At 43.6% G+C, this 12,556-nt stretch overlaps 1 long non-coding RNA gene across 4 annotated transcripts in view; it reads right to left on the minus strand.

Moving 5' to 3' along the window:
* LOC308458393 overlaps positions 1–1,213 on the minus strand; it is a 30,053-nt gene extending 28,840 nt beyond the window's left edge. For all 4 annotated transcript variants that reach the window (XR_013977342.1, XR_013977343.1, XR_013977344.1 and 1 more), the window contains exon 1: positions 934–1,213. This is a non-coding gene — a long non-coding RNA (uncharacterized lncRNA). The remainder of the gene's footprint in view (positions 1–933) is intronic.
* Between the last annotated feature and the right edge of the window lie 11,343 nt (positions 1,214–12,556).

Genomic DNA, 12,556 nt, shown 5'->3' on the forward strand with positions numbered 1-12,556 from the left:
CTGATGCGCGGAGATTAAATCCTGCTGCATAGAGGATGAACCATTAGAGACGTATGCTTCCTATTCATTTACAAAAGAACAATCCTTGGTATTTATTCTATAGACACACAATTTATTAAATTTGTACACGACCCTTCATCTGAAGATTTCACAGCCTACTGTTATTCTAACCAAATTTTGATCTGTATTGTGGCAGCTCTAGGTGCTCCTACCCCAACATCCTGCTTCCCACCAGTTCCTCTGTCACTCTTGTTCTTCAAGAGTTCTTCTGTTTTTCCTTGGGACTATGAGGGACTGTTGGACGCAGGTGACGCTGTGGGTTAAACCACAGAGCCTAGGACTTGCTGATCAGAAGGTCGATGGTTCGAATCCCCACGATGGGGTAAGCTCCTGTTGCTTAGTCCCTGCTCCTGCCCACCTAACAGTTCGAAAGCACGTCAAAGTGCAAGTAGATAAATAGGTACCGCTCCGGCGGGAATGTAAACGGCATTTCCGTTCACTGCTCTGGTTCGCCAGAAGTGGCTTAGTCATGCTGGCCACATGACGCGGAAGCTGGCTCCCTCAGCCAATAAAGCGAGATGAGCGCCGCAACCCCAGAGTCGGCCACGACTGGACCTAATGGTCAGGGGGTCCCTTTACCTTTACCTATGAGAGTCTAGTTAGGAGGTCCATCCATGCCCTCTTCCAGGATATTGCACTCCACCATATTGTTGATCTCACAAGCACGGTTGGCCAACAATGGGTGGTGGCCTTCCAGATGATTGACAACTCCACCATTGTTTTCTGTAGGCAGCTAAAACAGGAATATCAACCCCGTGTTGGGCTGCCACATATGGCTGGTGGGCCGGATTGGGCTTGGCACAGACGTGAATAAGGAAGAACATACCCCAAATGTAACACATATGCAGCATTGGCTCACACCACATTGCCTACCAATTCCAGATGCTCTCTTCCAATGTGTGGTCTCCTGCAGCTCCGTTTGGGAAGCTTCAAAGAGAGCAGCCAGCTGAACCGCTTTGCTGTGGGTCAGTTTAAGCTTCTCCTTTGATGTCGTTCCCCTGCCCTTTTCTTTCTCTGTGTTAACGAGCGATAGGCTTTCATCAGCCAACTGTTTTGATTTTAATTATTTTGAAATCCGCAGCTGAGATTACACTGAGTAATGCAGCCCCATTATAATAAAAAGGGAAAGGGATGTTTACAGGAGTTTGTGCTGCTGGTGGTGCAGGGGAATCAAAACGCCTTCATCCAGGCTGAAAAGTGGGACACCCTGCCAATTCTGCCAGCAGCTTGCGCACTCGGAAAGGAAACCCTGCCCACTCAGGAGGATTGGCATGGAGCCCAAAGGCATGGCTTTTGTTTGTGGGGAGGAAGGCTGACCTGCACAGAGTGGTTATTGTTGATTTAAAGCAGAGTCCCGTGCCCAGCGGAAGGATGAGGAGTACGTGCTGCATACTCTATATTGCTTTATTTACAGTTCAAAGCTGGTATATTACAGAAAGACATCTTACCTCTGCCGGAGCAGAAAAATGCATCCTCTCTCCTCAACAGCTCGGAGAGAATCACCAAGTGAAACTGCAAAGTACAGTGAAAAACAGGAAACCAGTGTACGTCACATCCAGTCTCCCTTTCCCGTGAGAAACTCCAACAGTACAGACTGTGGAATGTAAACACCTGTCTCGTGACAAGCCCTTTCGCTGCACAGTGAAGGAAAGCAGAAACCAACATCCTCCCCCTTTCTGTGAACATCACTGGGCAGCGTGTTCGTACAATATCAGTACAAACCCAACTTCTGCACATAGGTACAGTGTTGATCCCTTGATACAATCTTGGACAATACATCAGCAGGAATTTCATTACCTGGCATATAGGACACCGTTACGAGTCCCTTCTGAATACATTCCCTAGCATGCTGCAACTTTAATTGCAAGTGCTTTATGCTTTGCTTAAAACCTTCAGACTTCAGCAAAGCCAAACATGCTTTGTTGTCCTGGTAAACCTGGATTGGACATTTGACAGGAATTTTCATATCTTTGCACAATTGTATTAACCATTCACAATCCTTAAGTGAATACGATAGTGCATTCAGTTCGGCTTCACAAGTACTTAAACTAACTGTTGTTTGCTTCTTGCATGACCAATCAAACAGACCTTGATTGTACATGTAGCAAACTCCAGACGTACTTTTCCTGTCTGTATTGTCACTTCCAAAACTTGCATCTGCAAATATCTCAAGACCACCAGACTTCTGATTGTTGAATCTCAGTCTGTAATGCATAGTGCCTTTCAAATACCGCGCTATGCGTTTCAGAGCTTTCCAATCCTTGACACTAGGATTGTTGACTTGTCTGCTTAGCAAATTACAGCTAACAGCAATGTCTGGTCTTGAACATCTGGCAATGAAGTTTAGCTTGCCTAGCACACTTCTGTACAGTGTAGTGTCAGAAAATGCTTCTTCAGTGTCATCTACCTGATAACCTGTTGTCATCGGTGTGTCTACAGGGTTAGCATCCATCAGATTTAGTTTGCTTAACACATCAGCAATTTTCCGTGACTGGTGTACTAGAATGTTACCATCTTGATCTCTCTCTATTTCCAGAGATAGGTAGTTGTTTACCTCACCAAGATCTTTCATGTCAAAGTGCTCTTTCAGTTGAGCTAGGGCGTTATTGTACATTGCGACATCTTTCCAAAAGAATAATAAATCATCAACATAAAACAAACAGTACAGTTTCTTTTGCCCCTCCTCTTTGACAAATACACATGGATCAGCTTTCCCTTGCTGAAAACCTAGAGAAAACAATACTTCAGTGAGTTTTGTGTGCCAACACCGTGCACTTTGTTTGAGACCATAAAGGGATTTCTTCAGAGCACAAACAAATCCCTGTTTTACCTGTACGCCATCAGGTGGAAGCATATAAAGTGATTCATCCAGAGATCCGTACAGAAAAGCTGTGTTAATATCATGGTGACTAATGTGTAGATTTTCCTCTGCAGCTAGCTTGAGCATAAGCCTAATGCTTTCATATCTCACTGTGGGTGAATAGGTCTCGTGATAGTCTTCACCTGGTACCTGTGCAAAACCTCTGGCTACCAATCTGGCTTTGTGTCTGACTATCTTGCCATTTTGATCTGTCTTCGCTTTGAAGACCCATTTGCTTCCAAGCAGTTTCATTCCTGGAACTACTGGAACTAGCTCCCATGTTTTGTTCCTTTCTAAGGAATCAAGCTCAGCCTTCATGGCATTTAACCATGGCTCAGCTTCCTTTGAATCCAAACCCTGGATGTCTTGGAAACTTGAAGGTTCAAATACCTTCTTGGAGCTTTTAACAGCTGTTACTGCTATCGTAGCAAACTCATCAGCAAATCTCTTTGGAGGTCTGCCTTTTGTGGCTCTCTGTGACCTACGAATTAGCCTTAAGTCTTCAACACTCTCCTCTTCCTTCTTAGGAGAAAAACGACCTACTGTGAACAATGGTTCCTCCAATTCTTGATCAGAGCTTTCAGAGGGTCGCATAGAGGCTTTCGCACTCTTGAAATCCCCTGAATCACCCGATTCAGTTTCAGATTCAGACTCAGAACCTTCATCAGTGGGTTGTTGTGGTTGCTTTTGACTATCCTCAGTTTCATCACCGTCATCAGGATAACATTGGAAAATTCCCACATTCTCCCCCCACTTTGCATTGTACTCAACACTTCTCGTGAGCTTAATTGTCTTAGAGTCAGTCATCATTATTCTGTAAGACCCTTTCTGATAACCTAGAAAGATACCATGCAATCCACGCTTGTCTAACTTGGAGTTTTGTGGTGAGCGAACCCACATGTCAGAACCAAATATTTTCATGTGTTTGATGTATGGCTTCTTGCCAAACATCTTCTCATAGGGGGTACAACCAATCGCTGAAGATAACCTGCGATTGTAACTGTAAACAAAACACGAGAGAGATTCGGCCCAATAACTCTCTGGAAGATTGGCATCATGCAGCAAGGTTTTTAACCCTTGAAGCAATGTCTGATTTGCCCTTTCCGCAAGTCCATTCTGCCATGGCGAGCGAGGACTAGACAAATCGTGTTGAATTCCTTTCTCAGTCAGAAAAGCTTCAAACTGCTGAGAAGTGAATTCCCCCCCGCGATCAGTGAAAAGAGTCTTTATCTTCTTACCGTGCACATTTTCCAACCAAGCACAGAATTCCTTGAACCTAGGAAAAGCCTCTGATTTCTGCTTGAGATTGTACACAAAAATATATCTGGAAAATGCATCAATGAGAACCATGAAGTACCTATTGCCACCCAAAGAGGGCGCTAGTGGTCCAACCAAATCAGCATGAACAACCTGGTATGGTTCTGTAGCTTGCCTACTAGACACCTTACCTTTCGCAGCCATTTTCACCTTGTTTGCTGCGCATGCTTTGCACTTCATGTGGTACCTGCAGGGTTTAATAGTCATACCTTCAACCAAGGCAGGCATTTTAGATACTGCCTCAAAATGCAAATGACCAAATTTTCTATGAAAATCGTGAATACATTCTGCATGCAAACTTTTGTTAGAACCTGCAATGCAACAAGTGTCATCCTTTTCAACATCATCATAATACAAAACAAACAAACGATCAACATATTCAGCATGCAATACATAATCATTTTTCTTTGTGATGATGCACTTCCTGTTCTTGAAGGAAACGTCTATGTTCCGCTCATTCAGCTGTCCAACGCTGAGCAGATTATGTTTGGCGTCTGGCACGTAAAGCACATTCTGTATCGATAAGTCCAAACTGTGAAGAACAACAGTTCCGTAGCCTTTACTGGGAATAGTGTGGTCATCCGCCTGGTGAATCGCACCTTCCTGCGGTGTAAAAGACACAAACAGTCTCTTATCGTTGCACATGTGGTGGGTCGCCGCTGAATCAACAACGAAGAAAGATCTAGACGTCTTCTGGACCTCTGCAACCTTTGGAGTGAAGCGTGAAACCATAGCCTTGTGCTGCGTTGTCCTAGACACCGGACCTTTGCCTTTGCCTCGGCCTTTTCCGCGCGATGAGCTTTCGCTGCGCTGCTCTGTCTTGGCCCTGGGATATCTGCATTCCCTCTTCATATGGCCTAGACGTCCACACGAGTAGCATTTCACTGCCTTCAAAGCTTTGGCGCCATCTGGTGGTTCCACTGCAGTATGGGACGACGTCTGTGAAGACTCCCCCTTGCCCATGCAGCTAGCACCCCGGCGATCTGCTTCATTTAAAATCACGGCAGTTACATAGTCCACTGTTAGCTGAGCGGTTGGTTTCACAGCAATCTGGGTTGCAACAGACTCCCAACCTGAACCCAAAGATTGTAGTATCATGAAAGAATACACAGCCTCTGGAAAGTTGAGTCCTCTCTGTTGCAGCTCATGTCTCAGATTTTGCATCTCCATCAGATGTAAACGCACATCTCCACCTTCAGCAAGAGCCATATTATGCAGCTTGTTAAAGTAAAACATAGTGGACCCAGCTTCTGTCCTTAAGTGAGCTTCTCTCAAAGCGTCCCAAATTTCTCTGGCTGAGGTCTTATCACGCAATAGACAGAGCTCTTCTGGGGATACTATCAATGTAAGAGTTCCCCTTGCTTTGGAATCCTTAGCTTCCCATGCATCTGTAACTGGAACTGGGGGGGTTTCTGTAATCACCTCAAACAAACCCTCTTTCCGCAGAATTGCCTCTGCATACAGAACCCAGTCCGCGTAATTTTTCTTGCTGAGCTTAGGAATCCCACAAGCATCCTGAAGGGCCATCATGACTCTGGCATTAGCCTTCAGCGTCATATATGCTGCTTTAAATCTTGCTGCGTCACTGCTGCAGCTGCCTTATTCCAAAAGCGCACTTAAAAGTTACTTTCGATTTCCCCAGCATAGTAACTTGTGCCTGGGAGCCTTTTGCCTATTCCCGGCAAAACGGCTTTGAAAGTTCAAAGTCCAGCCATAAAGCCATTAACTAGAAGCTGGCAGGCTGCCCGGAGCAGTAGCACATACCTCATCAATCACTTTTACGCGCAGAGCAGATTCCGTTCCGATCTGTCCCTCTGCATTCCGATCCTTTGCCGGCACTCCGATTCGACTTCTGGGCCCATAACCACGTGTTGATTTAAAGCAGAGTCCCGTGCCCAGCGGAAGGATGAGGAGTACGTGCTGCATACTCTATATTGCTTTATTTACAGTTCAAAGCTGGTATATTACAGAAAGACATCTTACCTCTGCCGGAGCAGAAAAATGCATCCTCTCTCCTCAACAGCTCGGAGAGAATCACCAAGTGAAACTGCAAAGTACAGTGAAAAACAGGAAACCAGTGTACGTCACATCCAGTCTCCCTTTCCCGTGAGAAACTCCAACAGTACAGACTGTGGAATGTAAACACCTGTCTCGTGACAAGCCCTTTCGCTGCACAGTGAAGGAAAGCAGAAACCAACAGTTATAAGCACACGGCCGTTTTGTTTTGTGCTGGTTCAGGATCCAAACAAAGCAAAGCAGAAATGGGCACAGGCATCGTGTGACATTTGCCCCGCTGTATCCTATGGAATTTGGACCCACGCCTTTAATGGGCATCAGTAGAAGAGCATGTTTTCCAGAGTGCGATCTTTTGCATGCAAGATTCTACTTCCTCTTTTGAAATGAATGGCTGTAAGAGCTTCCTGTGCGCAGACAAGCCATCAAATGTACAGTTGTAAGAGCTTCATACATGCAGAGTATCCATAGATCTATGGTTAGGGTGCATAACTGGGACACGTTTTCATCCTGAAAGTATGTGGGGAGGGGCGGGGAGTTGTAGAGTAGGGCATAATTTTCCCCAGGATATAACTTTCTAGGCAATGAGAAAAACATATGATGGTCCAGTGTGTACAGAACATAGATGGGGACACAGAAGGGGAGTTTTCATTGTGTTCTGAACTTAAACAATGGAATGAAAACATACATAGAGTCAGTGTAATTTTGTAAGCAGTATCATACCATTTCAAACAGAATCCTGGGTACCAGGTATGCCATCTTGTGGGACGAGTTGGGCCCACCCAAAAAAAATTCAACGAAGGAGCTGGGCCCCCTCACAGTTAAGGGATGGCTGTGTGTGCACGCTGTAGGACATGCATGTGTCATGCGTGCAAACTGCAGGGCATCCACATGACTTGTCAACACGCCCCTCAATCATCCTAGAATCACACCTTTTGGTAATATTGCACTGCTTTGTAATTGGAAGCTAATAGGGCCTACCTTTTCATAAGCCACCTGGAGAGCTTTCTGTACAATCCATTTCCACCTTGCTCAATGAAAGAACCCCATGTGTACTAAACCATACAGGATTCTCTTTTTAAAAAAGGAAGAAGCTTTTCTTGCATATCAGTTGTCATTCTACCTGCACAGTAATATATCTTCCAATGAGGCTTTGTTTTGGTTTCCATAAATCTCCCACGAGTTGTTCGCTGCAGCCTGCAACTTATCTCATGCCAAAATGAGCAAAAATGACTGCTGCACAACCTTGTCTCTCCACCAGCCTGGTCTCAAAACCTATAACATGTGCAGTATTCTTAACAAAGATAATTGATTCTGAGCAAAGACAGGAGGCTTTCTTCTCCCTCTCCATATCACTGCCGCCCATCTGCACCAGCACCTCTTGGGTCAGGCCATGCCAGCCCCACTTGTGGGCCCCAGCCCAGTCATCGAAGACCAGTGGTGTAGATGAGCCTTGCTTCCCTAGTGCATTTGCAGCAACGTTCAGTGAAATCAATAAGCAGAGCTGTATGTCAGATGTGCTTAGAGAAAAATCAACCAAAATCCTATGCTACATCACAGAATGACTTATGTGAACTGTTTAAAATTATGCAAATGATTAGTATGTTTTTGCATAATCTGCATATGTTAATCATCCCGAAAGACCCTGTTTGGCCCATCTTGTCCAGCATTCTGTTCTCATAATGGCCACAAGAACTCTTCCAGAAACTGGTATTCAGAAGCAAACTGCCTCTGACAATGGACGTAGAACACAGCTCAGATGGTTAGTAGCTATTGTCCTCCATGAATTTGTCCATTCCTCGTTCAACACCAAACAAGTTGGTGGCCATCACTGCCTCTTGTGGGAGTGAATTCCTTCATGAAGCTACGCACTGCATGTAAAAGTGCCGTTGCAAAAGTTGGGTGCCACCCCCGCTCTCTGCAAGATTCCAGGGGGTTCCAGGCACTCACCCAGACAGTCTGTTTAATCAGAGAAAAGCCATTGTCAACATTTACTCAAGATTGCAAACCTCTCATAGACTTCTTGCATGAAAACAAAAAAGAAAAAAATAACATTTGGGTTTGAAGGCTGAAGATAATGTTGGTTTATAAAAAGTAGTTGTGTTGGGTGTTATATTGGAGTAGATGACTTGAATAAAGTTTATATATAGCTGACAGAAGTTCATGATTATATATAGCTGCCTGACTTGGAAGTTTCTTAATTTTATTTTTTCTTTCTTTTAATTCTTTGCTCACTTGCTTTCTCCCCCCCCCCCTTCCTCTTTCTTCTCCTCTGGATCTATGTTTCTCTTTTACTTGGATTAATGTTTTAGTTTGTAAAAAAAGAAGAAGATATTTGATAATAATATTTGTATCTCTCTTTATAAAATCAATAAAATTTATTCAACACCCCCCCCAGTAACAATCATGTCCATCCTTTATGGTAAAAAGCTCAGGGTCCTAATTAAATAACAGTTCAGAGGGAGCCCTTGCCTGTCATTTTAGATAATTGAAAGCAAATTAGCACAAGTGGCCGAGCACAAATGTTCTCACTGTTGCCTGGAAAATGCCTTCTTCCACCAACAAATCCATGCAACTCGAGTAGGAAGAAAATTAATTCATTCGACCACAAAGAATGAGTCAAAAGCCCTACGTGACTGGGAATTTCTCAGACTGGAATGGGTTTCCGAATGAAATGCAAGTAGCGGGTGTTTGCAAATGAGACAACTCATCCAGGGATTTCAATAAAAGACGTCTTTATATCTAACTTGCAACTGAGATCATGAATCTTTGTAGATGGAGGACACTGGGCTTTTTTAAAAAAAATGTACTGTTCTGCATTGATGGAATATACTCTCTAAGGAAGCTCATCTAGCAACATTCTTTTTTAAAAATTAAAAATTGCATGAAAGCACCTGTTTTTACTGGGCCTTCAGTTTGTCTATTTTTTAAAAAAACGTTATTCTTGCTAATGTGCTGTTTTCAATTACTTTAAATTAATAGGAAATTAATAAATCATTCTTATATCTTTGTTTTATTCAGGGACAATAGCTCAGTGGTTGAGCACATGTCAGGCAAGCAGAGGGTTCCAGGTTCAATCCCTGGCAACTCCACTTAAAAGGATTCAGTTGCAAGACAATGGACAACGGCTGCTCATCAATCTGGACAATGCTGGGTTATTGGGGCAAATAGTCCGACTTGGTATAAACCAGTGTTCTCTGTCTCTGATTAAGGCTGAAATTCATTGGGCAGCATCTGCAACCCAGAATTTTTTTTTTAGGAACATGCTAATGCTCCCAAGAATGGGACTACAACCCAGAATAGAAAACCCATTTAAAGAAAAAAGTACTCAAGCAGTACTCAAGTACTCAAGCAGTACATGCGGGTGGCGCTGTGGGTTAAACCACAGAGCCTAGGACTTGCCGATCAGAAGGTCGGCGGTTTGAATCCCCATGGCGGGGTGAGCTCCCATTGCTCAGTCCCTGCTCCTGCCAACCTAGCAGTTCGAAAGCACATCAAGTGCAAGTAGATAAATAGGTACCACTCCAGCGGGAAGGTAAACGGTGTTTCCGTGTGCTGCTCTGGTTTGCCAGAAGTGGCTTAGTCATGCTGGCCACATGACCCGGAAGCTGTACGCCAGCTCCCTCGGCCAATAAAGCGAGATGAGCGCTGCAACCCCAGAGTTGGTCACGACTGGACCTAATGGTGAGGGGTCCCTTTACCTTTTACTCAAGCAGAAATTATGCTTTTCTAAACATATGGTCTTATATCCAGAGAAGGTCTTGTGTAAGTCCCCAGTGTGGTGTAGTGCTTAAAAGGGGTACACTCGTAATCTGGTGAACCGGGTTCGCGTCTCTGTTCCTCCACATGCAGCTGCTGGGAGACCTTGGGCTAGTCACACTTCTCTGAAGTCTCTCAGCCTCACTCACATCACAGAGTGTTTGTTGTGGGGGAGGAAGGGAAAGGAGAATTTTAGCTGCTTTGAGACTCCTTCGGGTAGTGATAAAGCGGGATATCAAATCCAAACTCTTCTTCATCTTCTTCTTCCCTCTATAGTGTGTTCACACCACAAATGCTTAAGGGCGGTCATATAAAACAGCTCTGTTTTACAGTTTGGCCTTTGCCTGTTGCTGAGCTTTCTGTGCGCAAATGTCACTGAGTTAATTTGTGGAGTGTTCCATCTCCCTTTATGGATTCAGCTGACTCCTTAAACCAAACAGTTTATATTTGCTGAAAGAACAGGCCACTGTGCATCATCTCATCCTACTCATCAGACAACCAAGATGGTTTACAGTCAGACTGTCATCAGCCAGCTGAATATGCAGGTGAATGTACTGCCATAAATGACTGTATTAGGTTATATGAATACACAGCTTAATGAAATTGTGGGTAATAGTCAGAGGAAATAAACTCTGACCAAAATATACAATTGACATTTGCCATTTGAAGCAAAAATCTCAGCTGAACAGGATCGAAAGACAGAGAAAAACAACAATAGGCTAAATGCTGAAAGCCAAATCTGATTTCCTATTTGACAATTGCTTGTACTTTTACAAAAGGGTATTAATTTCCTGCAGTCCACACAAACCATCTGAACTCTTCATGACCCGTTTGCCGCACTTTCAGAATGTATATGCCAAATAAATCCTTAAACTCCTTCAAACCTTTTACCACTGATAGTTGGAGGCCTGTTAGGTCTCTTGCCCTCAATGATATTTAGATAAACAATTATATTTTATACTTGGTATGTTGCCAAAATAGAGCAACTGAAACTAAGAAATAAATGGCACTGGATTTGAATAATAACTTGTCAAAATGCCAGTGTAATTCTTAGGAATCTTGGAGGTATAACTGTAAAGCTTTACCCCACCTAGTGAGCACAGAGCTTATGCATATAAATAAGCCATACGACAGTTTTCATTTTAAGCATGACTTGCAAATGTGATCTGCAAGTCATTGGCGCTGGCTTGTACATTGGTGTAATCTCTACACCAGCCTGCACCAAAAAACCTTCTAGCATCACAGCTGTGCTTGATAGCTCTCCTTACCAGGAGCACTACCTAGAAAGGGCAGATTTTTCTCCACCCTCCTTGTTTAAGACCATACCTGATTATTCCTCAGAGGCATCTATCTGCATGTCTGATTCTAAGCATGGAGTGGCTGTTCTTACAAACATGTGACTATGTCAGGCTTGGGGTGTATGGGGTGTTAGGTGAGGTGTAGCACCTCTAGTGGGGGACACATTGTTCTTCTTCTGAGGTAGTTTCTCCACCTTTGGTTTCCATCCTGCACACAGCTCTCACCTGTGGCTCCTAGAGGCTCTCAGCATGTGACAGCAGCCACACCTCAGAAACATCTTCAATTGGCCATCTAAACTAGATGAGGGTAGCTGATGGGTCTCAAAACCTTCATGAGTTAAGGACTTCCCTTGTATGCAAAGACAAGCTCTGGAGGATTGAGCAGACAAGACCAACAGTGGGTCTAACAGTCAAGAAAGGCGATTTCTGCACTGGCTGCACAGGGAAGTGAGGGGCAGATGGGGCTCATCAACTTGAGAAGGAAGCCCATCTAGGAGAAGGAAACTCTAATCCTAAACTTCCACTGCCTACTCATTCATGGGAGAGGCTTCGGGAGTAAACCCCGAGGAAAAATCTGTACCCACTGCCTTGCAGAACATCTTTGGGAAAAGAAAGGTTTTGGTGTGGCTGTCCCTGATCTGTGGAATAGCATTCATATCAAGATATGACAGACAACTTACTATCTGCAATTTCTGGAAATAGTTGAAGACTACTGGATAAATAAATGGGTCTTTATCACGAGTGTCCACTTGTATTGATTGTTTTTAAGTTTATAACAGCTTTTAAATTATCTTAAGTATAAATCACCTTGAGGTGGTGGTTTAGAATGTGATTAATTGTAATAAGAACAGTAAATTTGTCACAGCAAACACTCCTCTGTTAAGCTGCATGTTTTGCAAATTAATCTTAAATACAGACAATAAAGGACTTTAAACCTTGAAGAAACCTTCTAGTGAAATCTCTTTACTCCCCAGCTGAAGTCCCCCTCACATGTTTAAAAGAGCTGTTGTTGTTGTTGTTGCTCCTGCTGTTATGAAGAGGTGGAGGATGATGGGGATGTACAAGAAGCAAACACTGATAACTAATGAACAGTTTCAACAAATTTCCCAGAAGCAGTAGCCTTATTTAGACTTTTTGTGTGTGTGCTCTTTAGTGATTTTTCATCACAGTGAGTAATTTCACTGACTCACTGCTGAATTGTTTGTCATTTTATTTTATTTTGTTCTTGTTGGTTTGAGAGAAGAGGAGG

This window comes from Podarcis pityusensis (assembly GCF_964106645.2).
Source record: "Podarcis pityusensis genome assembly, chromosome: 11".
In the NCBI taxonomy this organism is placed as follows: domain Eukaryota; kingdom Metazoa; phylum Chordata; class Lepidosauria; order Squamata; family Lacertidae; genus Podarcis; species Podarcis pityusensis.